Source organism: Balaenoptera musculus, chromosome 11 (assembly GCF_009873245.2).
Source record: "Balaenoptera musculus isolate JJ_BM4_2016_0621 chromosome 11, mBalMus1.pri.v3, whole genome shotgun sequence".
NCBI classification, from domain to species: Eukaryota; Metazoa; Chordata; class Mammalia; order Artiodactyla; family Balaenopteridae; genus Balaenoptera; species Balaenoptera musculus.
In genome coordinates, this window is record NC_045795.1 from 79,391,924 (window position 1) to 79,400,736 (window position 8,813).

At 42.3% G+C, this 8,813-nt stretch overlaps 1 pseudogene; it reads left to right on the forward strand.

The window, feature by feature from the left end:
* The first annotated feature begins 792 nt into the window (after positions 1-792).
* Positions 793-8,114, forward strand: LOC118904286 (annotated as a pseudogene).
* The last annotated feature ends 699 nt before the right edge of the window (positions 8,115-8,813 follow it).

Here is an 8,813-nt window from a genome sequence, read left to right on the forward strand (position 1 = left end):
TGACAGACCACTCCTTCTGCTGTATGCTCTTGGTCACATAGATGTAACCTGGGCCACTGTGGGAGATTACCAGAGCGTGACTATCAGGAGGCCAGTATCGCTGGGGGCCTCCTTGGAAGCTGGCTACGTTGATATTGAATAAATAGCTGAAAGAGATGAGTTCAATATCACAAAACTTAAGACGAACAACTTAACTTTTATAAATTTTCGTTTTCTCATCAATATGCTAGAAAGTTTTTAACTATCTACACCATCATCATGTTGAGAAGCCTTAGATAATGTCAAAAATTTCTTTGGCTCAGTGCCTGGCATTTCATAAATGAGCAACACATGTCAGGCTATTATCATTAGTGTGGAAGTGGTTGTCATCATCACCCTCATTTTACAGATGAGAAAACTAAGCCTTCAAGATTTAAATCCTCACTGATGGTCATGCCCCTGAAACAGATGATAATCATATTCAAGCCTTCTGAATCCAATAGCTTCTTTTTTTATTTTACTGTGCGGCCTCATAGATACCATGGGAAGGATGGATAAAAGAGTCGAAGGTTATTCCAAAGCAGGAATAAGAAAATTAAAATTATATGAGGAAAGAAAGGCAAGAAGACTCAAAACCTACTCCACTGGCAATTACCAACAGGGCTATCAGGAGTGCTTTTTGGCTTAATGTAATAGAAAACCCAACTCTCCATGGCTTACACAAGAAGTATGAGTGTCGGTAATTGCTAGCTTTCATTCTCACAGTTACCTTTTGTCCTTTTGTCTTCATGCTTGTTGCTTCATAGTTACAAGATGACTGCTGTAGCTTCTAGCATCACATTGACAATTCAGGAAGAGAGGAGGGTGGTATGCACAAGTTCTGCTTTCCAAGATGCCTCAGCTGACTTTCATTTACACCTAATCAGCAAGAACTGTATCGATGACTCCCCTAGTACATGGGTAGGTGGCAAAGGCATGGCTTCAACCAATCACGATTCACCCCTAAGCCTAGTCACGTTACTGCCCAAGTAAAATCTGAGTTCTGTTTTTGGAAAAAAGGCAAGTCTTTGTCTATTGTAGGCAACTGATAGGTTCATCCACAGTCAGGTGGATTCCCCAAGAGAAAAGCACCCACCAGCATGGTTGTCTGTTCCCACTTTTCAGGTGAAATCCATGTAAATACTCTGTAGCTTTTTTTTTTAATTAATTAATTTAGTTAGTTAGTTATGGCTGTGTTGGGTCTTCGTTGCTGCCCGCGGTCTTTCTCTAGTTGCAGCGAGCAGGGGTTTACTCTTTGTTGTGGTGCACAGGCCTCTCATTGCGGTGGCTTATCTTGTTGTGGAGCACGGGCTCTAGGCACGTGGGCCTCAGTAGTTGTGGCACGCGGGCTCTAGAGCTCAGGCTCAGTAGTTGTGGCGCAAGGGCCTGGTTGCTCCGCAGCATGTGAGATCTTCCCAGACCAGGGATCAAACCCACGTCCCCTGCATTGGCAGGTGGATTCTTAACTGCTGCGCCACCAGGGAAGTCCAACTCTGTAGCTTCTATGTCAGAGATATAAAAACTGCAGAAGAGCCGCTGGGCAAATGGCTCCTTGGAAGCACCTAACCTTGTTTATAGCGTCTCTCAGAGGCAGGTGAAACAAATCTGGCTTCAACTTACTGAAGGCTCTTAAAGGGCACCAACCAATAACACCCCTTGGCGATTCAGCCAGACTACACTGTCACTGCCGAACACACTTCTACCCTTCCTGCCCTCACCACAGGTCTGCACTACCCAGTGTCTCCTTCCGTGGTAATTCAGGATACTGCTTCTTGCGCCTGGTAGGCAGCAACAAATATTCTCACAATTCCAAATCACAGACGTTATGCACATCAACCTTTAGCATAGAACAAATCTCTTTTTTCATTATTTTTCATATTTGATGATTTTATTTAACCATTCTCCATTCTTTGTGGCGTCAGAGAGCCCCCAGAGGTATATTCTACAATGGAAAAGTTTCCAAAAGCTCACAGAAGTATAAGACAGACTTGAAAAACAATAAACCTCCTCAGATAATCTAACGAAAGCACAATGCAGGACTTTTTAATTCAGGGAAAGCAGATGCTTTAAAAAAAATTCTCCTCACCACTGAAGTCATGAGGTGCTGCAGTATATCAGAAAGAACAGAGAGTATCAGAATTCATAAGCTCTAAGCCCTGTGTGTTTAGCCAGAAGCACTGAGGTGTGAAGCAAGTTATCTATGCTGAGGCTGAGATATCTTCTGCCAACACAGGTTGGGGTGGTGGATCTGGGGTTGACCCCCAAAAAATGGTATTTTGTGCGGAAGTACTTTCTGAATAGCTACATTTTATTATGTGACAAGTTTGTGGCAGATCTGATGCAAACTTTACTCTCATCTCATTTGAGCCCAATCTACATGGTAGATGCTGTTATTACAACTTTAGAGTTGAGAAAATTTGGGATCAGAAGAGCTAAAGGGACAGTTCTGATGACACAGACAGAAAATCATAGAGCTTGGATTCAAATTTGGATCTATATGGCTCTTTCCACCACAGGATTATTATTATTATTAATTTATTTACTTATTTATTTATTTTTGGCTGAGTTGGGTCTTTGTTGCTGCACGCAGGCCTTCTCTAGTTGCGGTGAGCAGGGGGTACTCTTTGTTGCGGTGCATGGGCTTCTCATTGCGGTGGCTTCTCTTGTTGCAGAGCACGGGCTCCAGGCATATGGGCTTCAGTAGTTGTGGCACACGGGCTTCAGTAGCTGTGGCTCCCAGGCTCCAGAGCGCAGGCTCAGTAGTCGTGGCGCATGAGCTTAGCTGCTCCGCATGTGGGATCTTCCCAGACCATGGCTCGAACCCGTGTCCCCTGCATTGGCAGGTGGACTCCCAATCACTGCGCCACCAGGGAAGCCCAGGATTATTATTTTTATTTAGAGTTTCTCGCACGAGCATGCTCACATGCACACACACACAAATTCACTGCCTATAGTTGTGTTCTCTAGCGTTGTCTACTTTCCAAAACATCTCACCGTCCTTCAGATCTGCCCAAGGTAATATTTTAGAATCTTTAAACAAAACTCAACACCTTACTCGAGTCCCCTGTCTTCCCCTGACATGTTACTTTTGAAACACACACACGTGTGCACATACACACACACATATATATATAACACAAGCCATTTTATTTATTTTTTTACAAGTGTTTTTTTTTATTCTTTTCTCTTTTTATTTATTTATTTATGGCTGCCTTGGGTCTTTGTTGCCGTGCGCGGGCTTTCTCTAGTTGCAGCGAGCGGGGGCTACTCTACGTTGCGGTGCGCGAGTTTCTCATTGCAGTGGCTTCTCTTGTTGCAGAGCACAGGCTCTAGGGCATGGGCTTCAGTAGTTGCAGCACGCGGGCTCAGTAGTTGCAGCATGTGGGCCCTAGAGCATGCGGGCTTCAGTAGTTGCAGCACGTGGGCTCACTAGTTGTGGTGTGCAGGCCCTAGGGTGCACGGGCTTCAGTAGTTGTGGCACGTGGGCTCAGGGGCTGTAGCTTGCAGGCTCTAGAGCGCAGGCTCAGTAGTTGTGGCACATGGGCTTAGTTGCTCACAGCATGTGGGATCTTCCTGGATCTGGGCTCGAACCCGTGTCTCCTTCATTGGCAGGCGGATTCTTAACCACTGTGCCACCAGGGAAGCCCACACAAGCCATTTTAGATCTTACAGTTTGGGGTGAATTATCAGAAGATGAATAAAATGACTGATACTGATTAAACTGAAAAATATGAAAGGAATAAAATTGCTGAAGCTACAAAACTTTTGGAAGCCAATAATCTTCTAACAGAGAGGCTTACTGACATTCTGGCTAGATATGGAAAATCAAAGAGATTGGAATTATGAGGAGAAAATTATTCTGCCTTTTATAAACGAGAGGAAGGAGGAGGAAAAAAGAGCAGCATAAGCGAGGGAAGTAATTATAGCAGGATACATTTCATTTCAGAAAAAGTCCTTTGATAACCAGAAAACACCACATTTTAAAGTTAAGGATTTAATACTCCTAAGTCCATTACAGATAGACTCTTTACCATGCTGGAAATAATTGAAAAGCAGAGGCATGCAATTGACCAGTTTATGGCTTCTTTGATTTTTCCAGGCTGTTTGAAGAGTTGAATTCTGGAAAGGATTTGAAAACTGGGCATACCAACCCTGACCAGCTAATTGCCAATGAAGAAGAATGAATTACTCTGCAATTATATTAAAGGTGAAAGAGGTCCCAAGGAAAAATTCTAACCAAAAAAATGGACTGACTTGGGATAAAAGCTTGATTGGTAACAGCCATGACTATTAAGATGTTGAGCCTGAGTTCAAAGGAAGGACAAGATCAACTTTATGTCTGACAGTCTTAAGACAAGGTCACCACCTTCTACCAAGTATATGCCAACTTATTCAGATATGTCATTCCATGTCACACATCAGATTTGTTTACCATGACTTGTTCCTGGATTTGCCCTTAAGGTTTTGCATCCAGGTCATTAGTTTGGCCATTGTCAAGTTACAGACAAATTTATGACAGAGGAGCACAGATAGACTCATTCTTCTAGACTTATAGGTGGTTACTCACCTTATGGAACTCATTAATCCCAAAAGCTGATAGAGCTTGAAAATAGAGACAGATTGCAAGCAGGTTTTGATAATTCTTGGATGACAGATCATAATGGGTCCCAAAGAAAAAAGAGGCCCAACAATTATCTTTTGAGCATCCAATAGGGTTGCCACATAAAATACAGGACACCCGATTACATCTGAGTTGCAGAAAAACAATGAACAGTATTTTAGTGTAAGTATATCCCATGCAGTATTTGAGATACACTTTAAAAGGTATTGTTTATCTGAAATTCAAATGTAACTGATCATCCTAGTTTGTTTTGGTTTTTCTTTTGCTTGTTTGCTTGCTTGCTTACTTGCTTGTTTTTGCTAAGTCTGGCAACCTTAGTCTCTATTAGTGTAGGGTCCCATCTTACATAGTGAGTAAGGAAAAATTGCCTGTCTTAAAAATTATCATGAAAAACCATTTAAATCACTCAAAGTCTAGTCTACTTGATATTATATCATTGTACTATCTCTCAGTGACTCCAAAACAGACTGTTTTCCCTCAATATTGAAAAGTTCTCAGTTGAACACCAAATGAAGTCTGGGTTGTGTTTATGGGCCATGCTGTATAAAAAAATATATTGTCTGACTTTTTAAATTAATGTTTATCAAAACAGTATCAGTGCATGGTTTTAAATGCAAAATAGTACACTTAATGACATAATGAAAAATTACATTCCTCTGCCTAACCTCTCTGCAAACTTCAGACCAACTCCCCACAGCCAACACTCAACTCTTCTAAATGTTTTCCTTAATATTTACTTCCATATTTATAAATAATAGGCCTATACTATTCTTTCTTAACTTACCCATTTTAGACATTATCTACACATTTTATGATGCTTCTGAGCCAACCTGTATTTTATGAATATGCCTTCCTTTTTGGACAAGCCTTCATAGTCCTTGGAGTCAATCATTGCCTTGGGTTTGTTTGTTTACCTGTTTTTGTCTGGTTTTCTAAGTGAGGTTTGTTCATATTTTTCAAATGGTTCAACATCTCTGCCACACACCTGTGAATAATATTTTCCGTTTACCCAAACACATCAGTTCCATTTTCTTTCTTCCCTAAAGATCTCCCTCCCAGAGCTTTCCACCCACTTTGCTCCATTCCGGACCTTCATTTCTCAGCCTGCTACTCAACTGTTATTCTAGGTCTTTTCCTTTGCAAGTCTCCTGTGTTGGAGTGCCCATTCCTGAATTCCATGTTTGCTTTTTTTGTTGTTTTCTACCCAATTGTTTATAGGAGTACACCCTCCAGAATATTCCCCAGGAAGGCTATCTGAGAGTAAATATATTGAGTCTTTGCAAGCATGACAGTGTCCTTTTACCAGAAAATAAATATCCTGTCTCTTGTCAGGGGTGCATAGGGAAGGGTAGTCTACTGTCTGGGCAGAGTGGAACAGGGAATCTGGGCTCTGATAGCTCCATATTATTTTCTTTTTTAACCAAACTCTGTTTCTTCAGCCCCATTCATTACCCTGCTCTTGGTAATAGCTTTTTTGAATACAGAGTAAAAGAAAAAAAAAGAAGTTACTAATTTTAGGGCTCAGTGTGTACCAGACCCTTTAGCTAATTTTAAAAAGTTCTAACATTAGTGCCTGCCATCAACCAAATCATGTCCTCAAATACTGCTTTTTTAATCATGGTGAGAATGACTCAAAAAGGTCCTACCCTACATGATATGAAAAGGGAGAGACAGCATTTGCTAATAGTCTATCAAAGCTGTACTGGAGAATTCGAGAACAGGTATGAGGTGAGGATACAATAATAAATGGAGTAAAGAAATCCCTAAATGACTAGGGATGCAATACTAGTTGGGAAATAATATTGGTACTGGACTATAGCTAAGGGCAATAAAGGCTAGTATGTGGGAAGGATGGAGGCTACCATGCTCAGGACTCCAGTGGTTAAGAACAGGGATCCACGTTCAAGTCCCAGCTTACGTATCTTCTCACAAACTCTGGCTCCAGTTTCTAGCTCATGCTGAATTCTCCATCACTACTCTGAATCTCTCCCTTCTTGTGCTTTTCTGGACAGTATGAGGCCACGTTGAACACCATCCCAGTGCCTTCACTCCATAAAGTACCCCAGACAAAAGATACTATAGTATATGAACTTCTCTATAGATGGTTTAGAAAAGAGTGATGGGGCAGAGGCAGGGAACGGGGGATTCACAACACTTTTGTAGTGACAGTCACTAAGGATTGGATTTTGCCATCATTTTTTTCAACCCCTCTATAACTGCCACTGGCTTTTAGTTTGTCTCTAGCTAATTTGCTAGCTAGTTCTCTTCCCTCCAGAGCCCCTCTGTCTCTTTCCACAGTGGCTCCTGAGAGCTCTCACATTTTTTTTTTTTTTTTTTAATGAGTGGCATTTAATTCTCTTGTTTCAATTTTCTATCTTCAGGACTTGTACAGAGACCACCATTTTGTTGATAAATAGCCTATGAATGTATTTTGCTAAGCAAAAGCTTATCTGATCCAGAAAGAAATGTTGCCACCTCTTAAAGAGATAGACGTGGCTGTGTGTTACTAGTAAAGAACAGTTTTGTTTTTCTCACACCTTCTTATAGTTATATAGTATGACTGCATTTTTATAAAAACATACGTGTGTATGCACATACACATACATAACTTCATATACATAAATACATGTGCATATTATACACACAACTTTAGATACGTGTATAGAGAGAGAGAGAAAGAGAAATTTGTAATTATATTTACTAAAACCCTTAAGAAAGGGTCAGAGAAATTATCTCTGGAAAGTGCTGTTAAAGAAGGGCTTTGGACAGTGTGCTCCGAGGCGCCACGGATCTGTCTTTTGCTTCAACAGCGTTTGGACAGAACAGACCCAGGGACACCCCTTGCTCCAGGCTCCCACCACCCTCCAGCCTTTTTTCCAGTCACAACCTGTGGAATCAGCCGCTCCGCTATCCTCGGTCACAGGGACCGGCCAACACCATTTTTTGAGCTGAACTCCTCATTACCGATCAACCACGAGCTCCCGGATTCCTCAGAATTACTCCACCGAGGTGGAGGCCGTCGTCAGCCACCTGGCCAACATGCATCCGCGAGCCTCCTACACCTACCTCGCTCTGGGCTTCTATTTCGACGAGGTCGCTCTGGAGAGCGTGGGCCACTTTTCCGGCAATTGGCCGAGGAGAAGCACGAGGGCGCCGAGCGTCTTGAAAATGCAAAACCAGTGCGGCGGCCGCCCTCTCTTCCAGGAAGAGCAGAAGCCTCGCCACGACGAGTGGGGTAAAACCCAAGACGCTGTGGGAGCCACCGTGCTCGTGGAGAAGAACCTGAACCAGGCCCTTGTGGACCTGCCTGCCCTGGGCTCTGCCCCCGCGGACCCCCGCCTCTGTGACTTCCGGGAGAGCCGCTTCCGGGAGGAGCAGGTGAAACTCATCAAGAAGATGGGCGACCACGTGACTAACCTCCGCAGGCCGGCTGGGCGAATATCTCTTTGAGAGGCTCGCCCTCCAGCACCACTAGGAGCCTCCGGAGCCCAGCAGGCTTTGAGGAGCCCCTCTCTGCAGCCACTAGGCAGCTTTTTAACCACCCTGGAGCCCTCTCCCAAGATGTGGACCAAATGGAAACAATAAAGCTTTTTGCAGAAAAAAAAAAAAAAAAAATAGAGCTTTGGTTTTCTGCATTTTTACAGGGATGTATTACTCAAATAATGAGAAAATGAAAGTGCAACTATCTCCATTTAGAAAAGTAAATTGAGTATGTGTCAGATGAGAAATAAACGTAAGAAGTCTAAATAGAACCACAGAGAATGTTTTTAAAAAAGAAAGAAAAAAAGACATAATGGAGAGGGAGGGAAGTCATGATCTGAAAAAATTCATTAAACAGAGGATGACACATCTTATGTCACATTCCCATAATACAATACAGAGGTCCTAAGTGCATTTCATGAAGCATGAAAAAAAAAGAAACAGCTAAAGGTTAATGAAAACCCAAAGAGAAGGAAGTTCGTTGTAAGATCTGCAAAATCCATGCAATCTGGAATTGCATTCATATTAAGGAAGTGGGTGGTTCATACTCTCCCCGCCAACCCCCCGCACTTTACCTCTTCATGGATAACTCTGGTTTTTCTACCAGATTAATTCAGCTCAGATCACTTTCTTTATGGAAACATATTAAATAAATTAAGGAAATTAGCCAATTTGGTCGATTTTATAAAGAAAT